Below are 19,281 nucleotides of genomic sequence, written 5' to 3'. Positions count from 1 at the left end.
TGTACTATTAAAAAAATGTTTTGTTTTTCCTCTTTTTCTTTTGAGAGATAATCTGGGGGAATCCCTTTTGGAAGAGGAAATTATTTGGGGGTATCTGGGGGGAAAACAATGTTTTGGAAGGAAATTGATTTTTGGAGAGGGGCAATCTGGGAGAGAAACTAACCTGTAAAGCAATAACACAGTTTGAGGCTGCAATCCTAGATCCACTTACCTGGGAGGAAGCCCCATTAAATTCAGTAGGACTTACTTCTGCGTAGAAATGCATAGGGTTCCACTGTCTGTACATGCAAGGCGGAAGAATAGTAATTTAATCTTGCTATTGTAGAACCCAGTAATAATTAGTCTGATTCAGCAAGGTGGTGTCTGTATAGTTCAATAACTCCCTTTCCAAGAGAAACCAACCAGATGCCTCTGAGAGCTCACAGCCATGGCCTTTCTGTATTTGTCTATGAATCTGGTGTTCAAATGGATGCTGCCTCTAAGTATAGAGGTTTGGCTGGGATGAAGCGCATAGGAAGAACTGAGCTGAGGTGTGATTGGGTGTAGCATCGTCATGCCTGTGGGACTTATAACAACGCCCACTGTTTAGAAGAAGTAGATGCCTTGCTTGGATCCATTTTCAATGTTACTGTTCATATTCTGCCTTTGAGTTATGTTCAAGAAAATGGTAACAGAAATGTGCAAAAGTTCCATTTCAGTTCTTTACCACTGGGTAATCTTTACCAGGTTCAGCACATCTGCGGCTATGAGAATACTTTCAAGGAGAAGAGGTCTCATTCCCAGGCAAGTTGAATCAGAACATGTATCATTTTAGAAATACAAAACTACTTTTGGTGCAAAGGGGGTTCTGGTAGTAGAAAGGTAACAAAGGGAAATTAAGGTAAAAGCAAATAAAATGAAAATCTGGAAGTGTGACATTCAATTACTACTCCTATTTAGGAACTATTGCTTTTTCTCCCTGAAGCTGAGAAAAAGAAAAAAGATGCTGGTGGTTTCTAGAGGATGGTGAAAAGTAATTGAAAACTCAGTCTTATAAATACCTACTCAGAAGAAAGTCCTATTGAGTTCAGTAGGGCTTACTCCCAAGTAAATGGGTATAGGATTGTAACTTAATTTGCTAAGAGATTATAACATGTTTTCCATGTAGAAAACCTAAAAAGAAAAAAAAATCACAGTGGTGAAACTTTTAGGAAATATGTGAATGGATCCAATAAAACATTTAATGCCATTTCTCAAATGCTGGAGACTGTGGAATAAGAATCAGAAGTGTTGTGATTTCTGATTCCTAAAAGGGAAATGGTAGATTTCTATTGCAAGACCAAACTCCATTAGAAAGGTAAACCAATTCAGCAGAGAAGAGGGGTCATGTATCTTTTTTATAGTTGTACAGAAGAGGAAATTTGGGCAGGTGTAACGTCTTTCACAAACTCAGAGTTGTGCCATGAGAAACTAAATCTGCCATAATTTCTTCTCTTGCACAATTATGAAATGTACAAGGCTGGAGTCATCTGTTCACTCTGTCTATGGGCCTGAGCATGTAGGGAAAGTATGTTGGCAGCTGAATACATAATCTAGTTCTATCCCAAAATACAATAGAATCTATGGGACCCTAATAAACGAAGGCTAGTTAATATCTGACTCTTAATTCTATGATCCTATAAAAAAAACAATAAATAAATGCAGGATTCCATTTGGCTTAAACTGCATATCACAAATACATTTTCTTAAATATAAATTCCATTTAAATTAATTGGAATTAATTCCCAAAAAAACCCTGTTTGGAATCACTGCTTTAGTTATATCATCTACTACTCCTTTGAACTATCATTCAATTTTAAACAATGACTAAAATATAGCTACCCCCCCCCCAAACACACACATACACACACACATTACCTGCTTTCTTCCATTGCATCAGCAAAGAGGTTTTATAGTAAATGCTGTAAACAAGCCTTCTTCCTGGACAGTGTACAGAATACAAGAAATCAATAGACATTCCAGCTGTCTCCACAATGGGTCATATTTTGTGCCCTTCGTACATTTATTTATGGTTAGATTTCCCAGCCCCCCCCCCCCCTTTAGCAGTGAACGGATTCAACAAACAGCTCCTTTCCTTCATTCAGGCTGAAACAAGAGCTCTGTACTACAGATACGAACAGCCGAGCAGGCAGCCAGTCATGGTGATGTATTGGACCTCTGTTACTACCATAGTCCCTGAATCTCAGGCAGAGAAGTAGATAACAGAAGTTATCTGCTTCATATCAGGAGCCGTATGGTCTCTTTTCCCTCAGCAACAGCCATTGTTGTAATGATGAAGCACAAACTGGCAGGAGAACAGCCAAAACTGCCATTATAATCAGCTAAAATGAAAGGTGAAGCTTAAGTATGGGAAGAGACACTAAAATCAGTAAAAGAGAAAAACAGAAATAAAGAAGGTGCAGTTTGCTGAGAGGTAGTTGTGTTAAATATGTACAGCAAAAACAACAAAGTTTATGGCATAAACTTGCATAGATTATAATCCACTTCAGCAAATGCATGAAGTGTTATCCTCACCTGCGGCAGAACGGTGGTGGACGGTAGAAGTGAAGTCAGAGGGAATGAAATGCAAGAAGTACAAACAGTGGCTTAGATTGTAACTTAGTGTGTAACTTATTAATATTTTCAGAAGCAGTTTAACTTTGAGTACCAGGAGCCAGGGATAAATAACAGACAATAGGGTATACTCTGGTCATCAACTGTATGTTTACTTGTGAGCTTCAAAGGCACATTTAGTTTGCCAACAGTTGGAAACACAATGGTGTAAAAAGTGAGCCATGGTATGATATAAGTTGTTTTTATTTTATTAGGCAGGACAATAACACCAGTTCAGTTCAGTTTATTTATTGTGGTCATGGACCAGTATAGCAGAAAACATAATCAGTAATAGTATTAAAAATGCTGAAAAATGTGTACAATAAAATACATACATAAAAACACAGCAGTCTCTGCCTGAATCTAAAATATTATTATTCAGCAATAAAACTCTTCAACATCATTTTCCATTGACTAATGGCAGCTGCACAAAAACTGGCCACTTCTAAAGTAACCTGTGGATTCTGATCCAATAGAAGATGTTTTAAGTAGTATTCATCTGATCTACCCGGGGTTCGTTGCAAGATAGGCTTTATAAATGTTTGGCGCAAATCCTGGTAAAAGGAGCAATACAGCAGAACATGGCGTACTGTTTTCACTTTACCCATCTCACAGGGGCATACCCGTTCTTGGTAGGGTATATTTCCAAACCTTCCATCCAAAAGGGCTAAAGGCAGAACATTGAACCTGGCCAGAGTGAAAGCTTTCCTGAATTTAGGAATATTCAGATCCACCAGATATTTTGGATATGCAAATGTCATCCCATTATCTCTACATTCAGGGTACCTTGAGGCCAAACTCAAATGATTTTGCAATTCCATATCCCAAATACGCTGTTGAATTGTTATTCTAGCTTTTTCATAACCAAGAGTTATGAAAACTTTATTCCTTTATTCCTCATATTGAGGCAGTAGCTAAATCCTGTCGTTTTTTCCTGTATAATATTGCCAGGATTCGATCATTTTTGTCTGTCTCTTCTGCCAAGACTCTTGTTCATGCATTGGTTATTTCTCGGTTGGACTACTGCAACCTTCTTCTCACTGGCCTTCCTTCTTCTCACATCAGTCCGTTGGTTTCTGTTCACCACTCTGCTGCTAAGATCATCTTCTTGGCTCGCCGCTCTGACCATGTTACTCCACTGCTGAAATCTCTTCATTGGCTTCCAATTCACTTCAGAATCCAATATAAACTTCTCCTGTTGACCTACAAAGCTTTTCACTGTCTAGCTCCTTCCTATCTCTCCTCTCTCATCTCACACTATTGCCCCGCTCGTGCTCTTCGCTCCTCTGATGCCATGTTTCTCGCCTGCCCAAGGGTCTCTACTTCCCTTGCTCGGCTTCGTCCATTTTCTTCTGCTGCTCCTTATGCCTGGAACGCTCTTCCAGAACATTTGAGAACTACAAGTTCAACCGCAGCTTTTAAAGCTCAGCTAAAAACTTTTCTTTTTCCTATAGCTTTTAAAACTTGATTTTGTTCTGACTTTATACTGTTAGTTTTACCCTACCCAGTGCCTGTTTACCCTACCCTGCGCCTGTTTGCATTCTCTTCCCCTCCTTTTTGTTTTATTATGATTTAATTAGAATGTAAGCCTATGCGGCAGGGTCTTGCTATTTACTGTTTTACTCTGTACAGCACCATGTACATTGATGGTGCTATATAAATAAATAATAATAATAATAATAATAATAATAATAATAACAAGAGCAACTAAGGCACTTGATGAGAAGCCCAGATTTCTTGATTTCTCATATAGCGTAGATTTCGATTTTGTCTGGCATGTATCAATCAGTGTTAATGGAGCCAGACTCACTGAGGAGAAAATCAGCTTCAACCAGTAATGAATCCTAAGGATCCATATATGGGTCTCAAGGACAATTACACCATATCATAAAAACTTTAATTTTTAAAAGCACCAGAATTTTGAAAAATGTCTCTATTGGCGCAATAATGGCCATAGATAAAATACAGTTAATATGGTGGTTATATTTGAATGAACCCTGGAACATAATTTAGCAGATTTTCGTGGGTCAAAATATTTATCTGACTGTCTCTGGACTAATCTATACTTATTACTCTGCCATTGTGGAGGACTACCAACAATAATAGGAACAAGAAAAAGGTGAAGACTTGCGCTACATCTCAAGTTGCTTACAAAGGGGATCATGATAACGTGCAACCTGAGGAAACAGAAGTGAGTTTAGTTTCCAAGTTAGCTCTCTCCCCGCTGACATCAAATGTTACCTTCTGCCCTATGAAACAGTGCATGCAGAGTTCACAAGAACTCTGCGAACTCTGCATTACACAGGTTACTTACGGTTGACCACATAGTAGTAACATATATTTTGAAATCAATGAATGCAAAAATATTAGACTGTTAACAGCCTTCACCTATTGAAAATAAAATGTACACAAACAGAATATGTTGGTGGTTTTATTTTTAGCAAGAAAAGTAGCTTATACAACCTTGGACATCTCCTCTCAATGTATTTGCTGATATTGTCTGAATGCATGCACATGATAGATTCCAAAAAGTTAACAATTGTTAAGCCAGGTACTGTCTGCACACATCATACCAAGTTCAGTCTTATGGTCTGAGACACTTAACCTGTCAAAGCAATCTACACTGTGGATTAAGATGAACACACTTGTTTATTGAGCAAAAGTCTTGTTCCCTTAACACCAGCATAGCAGACAGAAATCAACAGGTGAAGTTTTTCCACAGTGTGAGGATAATGTGATGATGTAGATGTAGTGATGAGAAACCTGTATTACTGATGGCTGCTCCTCTTGCCTCTATTATTAAAAGGTAGCAACTGATTTTAGATACGAAATATTGCTCCAGGTCATAGACATGGTACTTTGAAATGGCTCCCACTTTGACCATAATATTTCAAAACCTTTCATATTATTTACTAAACTTCCTGAACTGCATTATCCCCATTTCAGATAAATTTATTGAGGTCCCTGTTTCCAGGATCATTTCTATAAACTGCAGACAGATTTATTTATTTTTTAAAAGCAGTAACGAGCCAAGAGAGAAACCAAATATAGCAATGCTGTGTCTGCATTAAGTTGTTTTTCTGTCTTCTGCAGAATTTAAAGATTTCACTTTGTGAATTAATTCACTCCCTGTGGGTTGGGCAGTAGCAGTCAGGTTGGGATTGGGGTTTTTTAAGTTTTAAATGGCAAAACAACATTGTACTTTTGATGAGCAGCAATTTGGAGGTTTCTTGTTGTCAAGTTATCATGCAAAATAAACCAAAAGTTGGAAAACTAGGGAAGTTGTGAGATGGGGACCATACAGGATCAGCCTTAAAACTACGTAAATGTAGACAGTTGCCTACAGTGGCATGTAACAGAGTGTGAGTGGCTTGTGGCAGGGTCAGCATCAAGGGCAGGCATGATTGGGCATGTGCCATTGGGCCCATAGCCCATCAGGGGCCCACTGATAAGAGCCCCCTAGACTTGTTCCTCCTCTTCACCGTTCTAACAGCTTCTTCACCTGCTGCTGCTTCTGGCCTAGACAACAGTGGTCATGAGAAGGAGGAGCAGTGACAATGGCGGTGAGTTGACAATGAGGGAGGGGCCCATCAAGGTGCCTTGTCCAGAGATCCCCGAAAACCTGGAGCCAGCACTGCAATGTGGCGTGGTGTGCAAGGCCATCACCATTACTGCTGGTATGGCTGCCATGTCGTCTTCTATGTAATGGTGGTCATTAAAAAAACACCATGCATGTGTGAAAATAGGATACCACAACACACCATCATTTTTGTGGACACAGCAGTTTTAGATACATGCGTATATTTGATTATTACACATGAGCAATCCCTATGTTAAAATGTAGTGGCGTTGGTTCAAAGTTTGTTTTGAAAATGCAATGCTTTGTCATGGTGGTATGAACAGGATGGGACAGGCAGAATCTCATATATCAAGTTTTTAGAGTAAGGTGAGCACATAAAGTAATGAATGGTTACTCCTCTCTCAATGAGCACTGACAGCCCTCTGCTGACAGAACAATGTACTCTGCTTCTGAAGGTGATCTGGAGCAAAATAACAAAGAGCTATGTGGCACTTAAAGATGAGTAAATTTATTCTGGCTTATGCTGTAGTCCACGAAAGTGTATACCAGAATAAATTTGTTAGTCTTGAAGGTGCCACAAGACTCTGTTACTTTTGCTGCTATGGACTGCTCTATTGCTGCTCTAAAAACTGCAGCAAAATAGCATTTTATCAGATCTTGCCCTCTTATGAATTATTTTCCCCCCTACGTTCAAACAAATTGCTTGCAGTAAGTAAAATTATTGATCTGGGCTAAAGTAAAAAAACTAAATACCTTGCATATAAGGCTTTTACAGCACTTTTAGCACCCATGTCGATCCCAGAGATATTTTTGAATAATTGCCATTAAATTCAATATTATTATTTTTTCATCAGCTTGCCTAAAATTATTATTTGATGGGAAGGGTTGTGAAGAAGAATTAGAAATCTACTCTGTAAACTCCTGATGGGGTACATCTTCCCACTCTAACAATGTATTGTGAACTAAGAAGAAGCTTTAGGGCACAATCCTATGCATGTTTAGACAGAAAAAAGTTCTACGCTTCCCAGCATTCTCCAGCTGGCCATGCTGGCCTAGGAATGTTGGGAGTTGTAGAACTTTTTTCTGTCTAAACATGCATATAATTGAGATTTAGATTGTTTTTAAAGAATTAATGGACATAGTTCACCACTATTATTGTGCAGTTTGTAATAATTCCAAATAGGAAAATGCCCTGATGAAACATGTCCATCCAGGCCCCATCATTGCAGCATTTTAAGAAGGCCCTGAAAACTTACTACCTTACCCTGGCCCTCCCCTGATTATCAGCTATCAGACTGGGTTGTAGCTGCAGTTTACTGTTGTAAGTGTTATTTTATGCTGCTGTTTGATATTTATTAATGTTTGCCACTGTTGCTGTTTTCATTGTGTTTGTACTGTTTTTATGGCCTCATCTGTTTTTATTACGTGTCTTATTGTTCCATGCTGCCATGGGAGGGCTCCTGCCCTGAAGACTAAGAAATGTTTTCAATAACAACAATAGCATCAACAAAATGCCAATTTATTCCATCATTCGTATATGTGTGGGTCCAATATTTATAAAGTAAGGTGCTTATGATGGACAGACTCCAAATTCAATTTCTGTTTCTTATATTCAAAACACTTAAGTAGTTTTTAACAAAAGCAGGATCTAAAACATCTTCAGAGTTAAGAAGTATGATGCAGCATATATCTATATAGATATAAATATATACTTATGTGTTTCTTACCCAAGAATAAAATACTTCTTTACTTAGTCCCCGTGAATGAGCCTTTACATGAATGTACATTTTAAAATTAAATGTCCACTATTGCAAGGCTGGGCAGCATATTCTTCATCTGCACCTTAGGCTTTTTTGTACAGTTCAAGTACTTAGCTGTGTACCAACACTGATTTCTGTAGTACAGAGCAACTGCACTGATTTTCTCCTTACCACTAGGTGGCACAAGTGCCCATTCTGCGTCAGTAGGTGATAAACTTGCAAATAGAGAGCAAGGGGCTTTGCATCAGATGGGATAGCCCTGCTGCTGTAATGGTGGAAATAACGGCCACTTTCCAATTACTTCACAAATTAACATAAAAAATAATAATCTTTGAGATAGTTTATTTCATCTATCCACAAACAAGTAGTTCCTTGTCAGGCTCGGCGCTGCCATAGAGGCAACTCAGGCGGCGGCCTAGAGTGCCAAGCAAACGAGGGCGCGAACAGCGCACCCGGAAGCTGCTCTCCTAGAGCGACTTCCAGGCGCGTTGCTCCAAAGCTGCCGCCACCCAACCCCAGCGTCATGGCTCCTTCGAAGCCAGGACGCTGGGGTTGGAGGCGGAGGCTTCAGCACGGCGCGCCAGGAAGCCACTTCCAGGCGCGCCGCTTCAAAGCCTCTGCCCCGCCCCCCAACCCCAGCGTCCTGACTTCAAAGCCAGGAGCGAACGTGGAGGGGGCGGGCGGAGGCTTCAGTACGGCACGCCAGGAAGCCACTTCCGGGCATGCCGCTTCGAAGCCTCCACCCTGCCCCCCAACCCCAGCGTCCTGGCTTCAAGCCAGGAGTGGGAGTGAGTGAGCAAGCGGGGGGCGGTGAGCGAGTGAGGGGGGAGGGAGCAAGGGGGCGGGAGCAAGCGAGGGGGGCGGGCAGAAGGGAGCAAAGGTGGGCAGGAGCGAGGGAGCGAGGGGGGCGGGAGCGAGCGAGGGTGGGGCGGGGTGGGACGGAGGCTTCAGAACGCGCCTGCCTAGGGCGCAATATAGTCTGGCGCCGGTCCTGTTCCTTGTGACCACCAGATCAGAATGTACCCAAACTTTTTGTCGCACTCTCGATCAGGGCCAGCGCCAGACTATATTATGCTCTAGGCAGGTGCGTTCTGAAGCCTCTGCCATGCTCCCCCCGCTCGCTCCCGCCCCTGCTCGCTCGCTAGCGCTCCCGGCTTTGAAGCCAGGATGCTGGGGTAGGGGGGCGGGTCGGAGACTTTGAAGCGGCGTGCCTGGAAGTGGCTTCCTGGCGCGCCGTGCTGAAGCCTCCACCTCCAACCCCAGCGTCCTGGCTTCAAAGGAGCCAGGATGCTGGGGTTGGGCAGCGGCCGGGGCAGCGGCTTTTGAAAAACGCACCTGGAAGCTGCTGTAGGAGAGCAGCTTCCGGATGCGCTGTTTGGCACCCTCATTTGCTTGGCGCTCTAGGCCGCCGCCTGAGTTGCCGGCCCTGCTCTCGATAACTCCTTTTGGCTTTTTGTAACGCTGTATGAACTGGGAAAGTGTCTGCAGACGACAGGCAATAACATGAGCAATAACGCCTCTTCAGAACCTCTTCCAAGGTTCTGAAAAGCTTTCAAAACACACGCCGCTTAGAATTAGGGAAATCACTGGTTCGTTGTCAGATAGAGAAGAAATAGGTTTCTAGTCCTCACTGTTAATTAAATATGGCTGAAAATGTTACCGCAAAAAAATGTGAGATGTGGTTCTCAAACACGCTGTTGTTGTCCCGGTTTCTAGAGTTTGCTTATTAATTAGGGTGACCATATGAAAAGGAAGACAGGGCTCCTGTATCTTTAACAGTTGCATAGAAAAGGGAATTTCAGCAGCTGTCATTTGTATATATGGAGAACCTGGTGAAATTCCCTCTTCATCACAACAGTTAAAGGTGCAGGAGCTATACTAGAGTGACCAGATTTAAAAGAGGACAGGGCACTGCAGCTTTAACTGTTGTGATGAAGAGGAAATTCCCCCAGGTTCTCCATATATACAAATGACACCTGCTGAAATTCCCTTTTCAATACAATGGTTAAAGATACAGGAGCCCTGTCCTCCTTTTTATATGGTCACCCTATATTAATCTCGCATTTTGGCCCGCATCCCAGAGATAAGTGCGGGGCGGTTTCTACGCGTTCACTGCGTGCAGAACCTCCCACCAGCGAGAGGCCCGGACTTCTCAGCCATCTCTTGCGGAAGGAGGAGTGCTAGAATAAATCTTCAACAAACCGCGGTGCACTTACAAAAGCGAGCCGTAGCCTCTCGATTTCATAAGCGCTGGACCTCTATTTTCTAAGTGGTGGTGCAGTGCAATTAGAAGCTAATTTCCTAAATCACTCCAAAACGATCCTTGCCTTAAAAATGCCGGCATGCGGACTTTCTAGCTGGGAAAGGGGTTGGGTGGGTTATTTACTGTTTTGCTTTTGTTCCTTAGCACTCTGCAACCCGAAATAGCAAATGCATTATTAAGATGACGACCAGTATTGCATATCGGTATTGAAGTACATCACATGACTTCTTCTTTCTCAGATAATTCTATGAATATACATGGAATCTTGAACAGGAGTCGCATTTAATATTCCGGTTGGGATACCCGGCACGCGATCACTTTTTGGGAGTCAGCAGTGTAAGAAAAGGAAGTAATATTTCATAATGTGGAACTCGGGGGGGGGGGGGGTGTTTAAAAACAGGTTTGTCGGGAGATAACATTGCAAAACTGAACCATTTTTTATTGTCGTGGGAATGTATCCTTGTTCCCATCTTTGCTTTTCATTCAGCCAGTGTCTCTCGGCTTATAAAAATGGCCGGGGCGCGTGACACACCAGGAAGCGCTTCTCTGGCAAGGGAAGAAGGCTGGTCGAGGCTGAAATGATCGTGGCGGTTCCATAGTGTAGTGGTTATCACGTCTGCTTTACACGCAGAAGGTCCTGGGTTCGAGCCCCAGTGGAACCACTTAAATCTTTTCCATTTTCTGTCGTTCTGCTCCATCAACTTCTTAGCTATACATGATTACGGCCACGGTGTTCTAGAAATTCCACCTCATTTCCCCGTCCGAATAAATCAATTACAAAAAACGTTGGGAACAAGAAAAACGAGTAATAAATACAGCCACCATTTAACGTAGCAGGCTACCGCACATTCAAAACTCCATCCAAAGGGATAAAGTTGTTGTTGCTTTTAAATCACACTGCATGGGTTAATTAGCTTACCGCAATGTTTGTGTTATCAGCAGCTGTTTGGCCACCGTTAATTATAGGAGTCTTCTGTTGTTGTTTTTGCTGCAACAGACTCTGGAAATCCTCCCAAGACAGTGTTGCTTTTGCTTTCCTTAATTATTTGCAATCAAAGTAGTGGATATTGCTAAGCTAAATAAGGCTCAAGAAAACGCCTAGCTGACCCCTCCCCCGCCCCCCGGAAAGCAATATATCCTGGGTTCCGAAATGCAAGGAAGTCTCTGGCTGAGTTTACCGAAAATGGCACCAGCAATGCACTCTGCACACGCTCAGAGGCACTCCCGCAGGGCCATATCTACACCAAGCAGGATATGACACTTTGAAAAGAGTTTGAAAACTGTATCTGGAGTGTGCCCTGGGCTCGATCAGTTGTCATGAGTGTTATAAACCGTTTTAAAGCAGTAGTGTAAAATCTGGGGCTGAGTCGTGATCCAAATGTTTGATTCCCGGCCTTCTATTCTCAGGGAAGATGTCCTTAAGCGCCCAATAGCAACCAGGAGAGACCATCGCCCCCAAAGCCCTGAAGCTACCGTTGAGTCTTCAACTTCCACCTCGCACTATTGCGAAGAAATCCAGACGCCATAGAAGGGGCGGGGGAGAGGGAATAATGCCTGCTCGGGATTTTACATTAATAACTGGAGAAGAATTAAGTCAGCGGATGGATGGGCAGCCGCTCCTGCACCGAACGTTACGCGCCTCTTTCCACCACCTCCCAGCAGGATTTACTTGTGACGGTTCGCAATCAGCGACGCGCAATTGCGTGACAACCGCACTGTGAAATTGTAACGCAACCAGCCTTTAAGGCAGCTCCTCCTGTCTATATGCTGCAATATAATAATAGCATAGACTATTTCGGGTTAGAAATGGTAGCTGTATTGCACAGGATATCCGTTTCCAAGGAGGTTGCAGAAACGGTCTACGGAGTTGGATGATGAATTGGGTACAGGCGAGAGCAGGAGACACCCGGAGACTCCTGGCGCTCTCGGGGCACGTGTGTCTCCCGCGTTGCCAAGGAAATCATACTCAAAAGAAACTCCGGGGAAGGAAACGCAATGGGAGGCTGAGGAGGGTCAGTAGTGGCTGGTGACTCCTATTTCGGTGGGGCTGTGAATCCATTCTGGGTTTCAGCCAGAACCAGCCAGAACTCTAAAAGAGCTACCCAAAGTACTGAACCCCATCACCAAAGTGGGTTCAGCACCTTGGATAGCTCTTTTAGAGTTCTGGCTGAACCCCAGAGCGGAATTCCAGCTCCCCTGAAACAGGAGCTGCCAGCCTCCACTGGTGGCGGCGCTGCTTCCGCGCAGCCGAGGCTCGCACGCGGCTGCGAGAATAATGGCATTGCAGCGCCTGCCGCCGCCCACGCGCTCCGGCTCTGCGAGGCAGGAAATGCAGAACAGCCCCAGCGACGACGGGGGACGGGGAAGCTCTGCATAGGCTGGGTCTTCAAGTGAGGTTAAGAGAAACCACCCCACGCGTGTATAACGCCAAAGTGGGGGCTTCTCTGAGTGTTCCCTTTCATAAGATCCCTGTGGGGAAAGGAGGCGGGGTTTCTACAGAAGAAATGCATCTACATTTCACAAGAAATGAGGCTATGGCCCTAAACACGCACTTCCAAGGGAGTAAGCCCCATAGTACACAGTGCGAGTTATTTCTGAGTAAACATGCATAATAGGGTTACTCGGTAAACATGGGTGAGATCAGTGTATCTTTTAATACCATCATACTTCCCTGTTTGAAATGTTTACAGCTCCATCTCAGAAGCAAGGCCACCGAGATCAGTGGGGCTTACTCCTAGGTAAAAAGGGTTGTTATCGGAAGAAGGCTAGAAGAGACACAGGGGAGGGAGGAGACACAGGAGAGGCGAACGACATCGTGGATAGGACCTGTGATAATCCGTGAGTGAACAGAGACTACAACTATACCTTACAGTTACAAAAGCGGAGAAAGAGTCAGAAGACTACAAAATTGCTGTAATGCTGCACTGCATAGGAGAAAAGGCTTTAGAAATTTACAACACCATTCCTAATATCTATGCAGATCCTGAAAGTCAGACACTAGAAGAAGCCCTTGCTGCATTCAAAACTTATTGTGAGCCCAGGAGATAACCTAAAGATTATCTCTTTAGGTATACCATTTGCACGTCATGGTATACCTAAAGAGATAATCTGTGACCATGTACCATTTGCGAGCCAGGTTATGAGACAATTTGCAACTGAGTGGGGGATCACCTTGACACATTCGAGCCCAGCTTACCCCCAGTCCAACGGGCAAGCAGAACGTACTATACAAACCATCAAGCACATGCTATCGAAAACTCTACAAGATGGCGCTGATCCATATCTGGCTCTGTTGAACCTGCGTAATACTCCAGTAACAGGTTTAGATTTTGCTCCTGCCCAATTGCTCATGGGACGTTTACTACGGAGCACACTGCCAGCTATTACATCTGCCCTGAAACCCAGGGTGCCACGTGGAGCGCACCCTAGATTACAAGATCGACAGAGGCAGCAGAAAGCATATTATGACAAGCATACAGCACCTCTTCCACCTTTGCAAGTAGGAGACAGGGTCAGGTTGAAAACAACTTTAGGTTGGATGCCAGCATCAGTAGCTCAGAAAAGAAGAGAGCCACGCTCATATGTAGTGGAGACTCCCCAAGGTCAAGCTTATAGAAGGAACAGGGGGCACCTCAGGAGGGATTGCTTTTCCCCTGTGAGTGCAACCAATGTGGATCTAGGGGTTGCAGAGGAGCTGGCATCCCCTGAGGCAGTGGTCTTGCCAGAAGGACCTCAAGGTGAGCTGGAGCTATCGTCAGATGTAACAGCAGATGGAATCAAACGGACACGGAGTGGGCGAGAAGTGAGACTACCAGCAAAGTTTAAGGACTATGTTATGGGATAGTGGTGAAGAGCTGAGATTGACAAGTTATGATTTAATTGAACAAAAGTTATTGTTTTTATGGAGAAGGGGGGATGTGATATGTGGATGTATATACCTTTAAGAGGCCTGTAGCTGCTAGTCTCCAGGTCCTCATCGAAGGCCTGGGCGGAGCCTCTGTTTCTGTCAGTTGGTGTTGTGGGCCTTGCTGAGGGAGTTTGGTGTCACTGTTCTAAGAAGTTTTAGTAATAAAAGAATCCAGCAATGAAAAGACTCTGATGTTATTGCCTGGTAGTCTAAAGGCAAGTGGCAGGCTGAGCAGGTAAGCTCACCCGTATGGTCCCTATGCCTGAGGGATACTACAGGGTTGTTATCGGAAGAAGGCTAGAAGAGACACAGGGGAGGGAGGAGACACAGGAGAGGCGAACGACATCGTGGATAGGACCTGTGATAATCCGTGAGTGCCCAGTAACAAACGTGCAATAAAACGCTCATCTGATGCTGCTGTATGACCTCCATCACACCTACTTTTTCTCCCTGGTTCTCCTCCGCAATTTCTAGCTCCGTTTCATTAGCGCGTCAAGCTAACGGCCCTTTTCATGTGGGTTTGTGTTATTTATTTATTTCATTTTTATACGGCCCAATAACCGAAGCTCCCTGGGTGGTATTGTGCTATACCTATGAAACCTCCCTTTTGCTTGATTCCACTCCACCCACCCCACCCCTTCTTCTACCTCCAGTTCATTGATTGAAGGGTGTGGGCTCCTTCCCCCCTTGCTCTGGCTTTGTTGTCTGACCATTTACTGACATGGTGCTGGGGGAGGAGAACCACACTGCCTTCCCCTTTCATCAGCGAGCTCTTCCTTCAAAGCACCCCCCAACAAAGGAAATAGTAAGAGGGCAGCACTACACAGGGGCTGAAGAGTGCTTTAACTCCATTTGGGGGAAATAATCCAGACTTTCCCTGTCTAGGAAAACACGAAAAAAGGAGGGGAAGAGGCAGGGTGTCTGCAGGACAGGCATGATGTCATCTGAGTGCCCTGCTGCAAAACCACAAACCAGGCATGATGAGTGTGTGATAAAATGCTGGTGTGATGGAGCCCTGACTCTCCTTAACAGATTTTCTGCAGTAAGGAAAAAGATGGAAGAAATGGCGGGAAACATGGGTGGGTACCTGTAGAAAATGACATCTGGACATACCTCCCCCTACTAAAATTCAGTAACTGACACAGGTCTGGAAGTACCCCAGTTTTCTAATAAAGGGTCTTATGAATTCTTTGTAAATCATCAAATTAGCTAGTAACTTGTTCCTGTTTGTATTCAGAAAATGCATAAATGTGTGAAATTTATGTTTAAAGGTCATACAGAGCTTTAAAAAAGATACAAGAAAAAAGTCAACAATGGGCAAATGTGTTATAAATACAGGTATATATATTTTCAGTTGGACTGTCAGTGACATAATGGCCCATTGGGCAGTATCCAGTGCTGTCACAACATTAGCTATATAAGCTAATACTATTTTAATAATAGTATAAACCAATACTAGTGCAATGACATTAGCGCTTGCTAGGCAAAGGGAAAACACTGATTTGTCCATGGATTTCAGCAGTAAGTTGCCACTTTTTCCCTTTGCCAGCAAAGCGATGACTTGGCACTAGTACTGTGATGGCATTGGGTAATGCCCATTGTGGTTATATTTGATCATAATTAATATATGCTTTTTTTAAAAAAGAAGATACAACGTACCCTTTTGCTTCAGAATCAGGAATCAAATGTAATTAAGCCAGGGGCTTGGAATCAAGAAGAAGTATGCAAAGGTCACAAATAAATCAGAAACCCCTTTAGTTAGGTGCAGGTTTTGTCATACTGTGCCATTGTTAACCAGGGTGGAAATATATGTAGAAATGATCAAGGGGCTGGAGCAACTCCCCTATGAGGAAAATTTACTATGTTTGGGGCTTTTAGAATAGAAAAATGGAGAACGTGATAATTGTATATAAACTTTTGCATGATGTGGATAAAGTGGATAGAGAGAAGCTTCCCTCCCACCCCTTCATTCATAATACTCAAACTAGGGATGATCCGAGGAAGCCGTCTGTTGAGAGGACAGACAAAAGGAAGTACTTCTCCATAGAGCACATAGTTAAACTATGGAGTTCACTACCTTGAGCTGCCACTGATGAGAGGCAATATGCCTCTGTAAGCCAGTTGCTGGGGAACATGAGCAGGAGAATGCTATCACTCTCATGATCTGCTTGTGGGCTTCCCATTGGCATTGTTTTGGCCACTGGGGGAACAAAATGCTGGACTAGTTCCTTATTTTTGTGTACTACTCTTGTATCTCTATGTGTCCTTGACAAATGTGCCTGTGGGGCTACCACACATGGTGGGGTCTTTTCGATGATGGCACCCTAAATCCCATCTGGTAGAGATTCAGCTGTCGATTCTCTCGTCATTTAGGCATCAGTTAAAGACCTATTTATTTGTGTAGGTTTTTATGGTATAGGCAAGTGCTCTGTTTTTCTTTTTCTTGCTTGCATGTTTTGAGAGTTTATTGTATTTTATTATACCTGTGTATGTGATTTTTAGAGTTATTATTTTAATGTTGTTTATGTGGTACACTGTGTTTTATATAGTTTGTTAGCTGCTCTGAGGTCTTTGTGAGGATATAAATCTTGGCTGGTCCATGTTGTTGTTGTCGTCGTTATTGTCATGGGCTGAGCAAAGGTCTCCAGCCTTTATCTGCAAATCGCATTCTAAAATTTGACTGTTTGATTAGTATTCAGATTTTAATATACTCTCATGTGACTCAATTAGGTTTCTCACCTCCGTGCATATTAATTTGCATTCTTGGGTATATCTTCCACAGAGCAATATTTGCTTGTTAAGCAAAAGGCCAATATATACAAATGCATTTGCATGCTTCGTTATGTTCAGGTTACTCTTGATATTTCCTTCAAAACTGAACTTGGCTTACTATAGTAAATTAATGGCTGTCTCGTGTAAACCCCCCCCCCCAAGAGCTAACGAGAGTAAGGTGCTTAATGAGACTATGCTTAAGTTAATCTTAGCCTTTTTCAGAAAGCTGAACCACATATTAAGTAGCCATTGCTGAAAGGTGAAGGGAAGTAAAGATGCATTTCAAGCTAGGAAGTGTGTTTCTATGTCTTCTTTTCTGGTTTGAAGGTAAGCAACCCTCGTGGCGGTAGAAATTTTAATTTGTGTTTTCTGCTACTTTTCACCTTCAGGTCAGCAGATGAATTTTCTTTAGATTAGACTCAGGCACTTGCAGTTTCTGTTGCCAGAGGAAGGCTTATTTGTAATTCTTGGGATGCTAACTGTATGTAAAGGCAAATAACATTTTAACACTTCAAATATTAACATTTTAAAAATATGGGTTTTGAGGGGGAAATGAGGATGTTACTGGCAAGGGCAATGATCCCAAAAGTTGCCTAGACTCAAAGAAGGAGCTTACAATAGCCTGATGGAATTTTTGACATTTTTTTCTTTGAAAAAATGTATTTTACTTTCAAAGAAGTTGCCTTTCAATTTGCCATGTTATGTAAGCATGACGATCCTTGGGTTTGTGGAACTACTTCCACAGTTTTTGGTCCCTAGCCAATGTCTAAGAAAATAATTATTGCTATTAAGATTATCTGCATGCAGGATTATATGAATGATCAGACTTTATCATTCACCAAAGGCTGGTTGTCATTCCTGAGAGCAAGTTCACTTCATTCTTGAGCTTTTATAATGTATTTTATATTATGGTTTTATACTGTTGTTTTATACTTTGAATGTTTTTAATTTTTGTGAACCGCCCAGAGAGCTCCGGCTATTGGGTGGTATAGAAATGTAATAAATAAATAAATAAATATTTTCTAGAAAATGTTTTCAGACTTTTCTAGGACATGAAAATCATAGACAGAATGATAAAAGCACTCATTCCCAAAGGACTAACTTTAATATCTGCATACATTAAAAGAAATGAATTTGGGGTCCCTCCTGACCTTAATTCACCCCTTTGGCTCTTAGTACGGGTGTTTATTGCCCTTGTTGTCCCAAGTGTACATAAGTTGACACAGGGCCATCCACTTCACCTGGACTGTGCCAGCACGTGTGTTCTAGAGATCAACTGTTTAGCCTTTGTATAGTTGGATTATCAGGCTCTGATTTTCTTAGCATGTTTAACCCATAAACAGCAATGTTATTTAGTGTAGATGAATTCAATATACAGAAAAGTCTCTTGTATCCAGTCTATATCTTACATTATTCTGAACATTATGTTCCTAATTATCTGACATCTTAACATCCTTTGCTTTGCTTCCTTTATTAGGGAAACCCTTTTTCTGTGAACAAATGTCATGGTCCTTCAAAGAATTTGGATGTGGAATTTTCCTGTGCTTATTTTGGTGCATTCTCTATATTACTGTGGCTCTAGCGTTACTGCATTTGGTTATCTGCATTTCTGACTGTTCTGGAGAAACCATGAATGACTATTCTGTGCTCATATCCTCAATCATGCCTTCATCCATATTTCTTATTCCATCGTCCATGGCTAAAGTACTCTGTGCCTTACACTTTTCCTATCATGGTAGTTCTTTATTATGGCGATTTAACATTCTTTAGAATTCTCATCAGTTTCTTTATGTAAAGATAATCACTTTAACTTAGCATCCCAAGAGGTACTGTCAGGTCATTCACATAAGCTGGTGACAATTATCTTGTTCTTTGTAGTAACCTGCTTATAAGTTCTTTTCAATTTGGCACGCAGCGCAGAGAGGAACCCTTTGCCAGCTTTCCTCTTCTGATTAATCTTTTTTCTTCATGGTTCTTTATTGTTATCACACATGAAATAATAGTATGTGCTACCAAAAGGATGTTTTTGCTCTTACTGGTACACGAACAAAATTGGGTATGAATGTATTAAATGCCAGGGACAAATTAAAAACCTGTGTGTGTTTTTATATTTATATTTGTGTGTGTGTGTGTGTGTGTGTGTGTGTGATGTTAATATATATATATATTTTTATATATATATATATTAACATGTACAGTGGAGGGGGGACACTAAGGCTGCAATCCTACGTACCCATACCTGGAATTAAGCCCCTCTGAACATAATGGGATTCAATCCCTTTCAAGTAAGTCGAAGGAAGAATGAAATGTGTGGGCTTGGAGCAAACATATGTGAAGAGTGTACAGCTAAAATACGTTGCTTATGCAC

The 19,281-nt window shown here is 42.4% G+C and overlaps 1 non-coding gene across 1 annotated transcript; it reads left to right on the top strand.

The window, feature by feature from the left end:
- The first annotated feature begins 10,823 nt into the window (after positions 1 to 10,823).
- On the top strand, positions 10,824 to 10,896 carry TRNAV-UAC (transfer RNA valine (anticodon UAC)). The gene has a single exon. It is a non-coding gene; the product is annotated as a tRNA-Val (tRNA).
- Positions 10,897 to 19,281: the final 8,385 nt, after the last annotated feature.

This window comes from Elgaria multicarinata, chromosome 5 (genome assembly GCF_023053635.1).
Source record: "Elgaria multicarinata webbii isolate HBS135686 ecotype San Diego chromosome 5, rElgMul1.1.pri, whole genome shotgun sequence".
Classification (NCBI taxonomy): Eukaryota; Metazoa; Chordata; class Lepidosauria; order Squamata; family Anguidae; genus Elgaria; species Elgaria multicarinata.
This window is presented reverse-complemented; position numbering and strand designations above follow the sequence as displayed.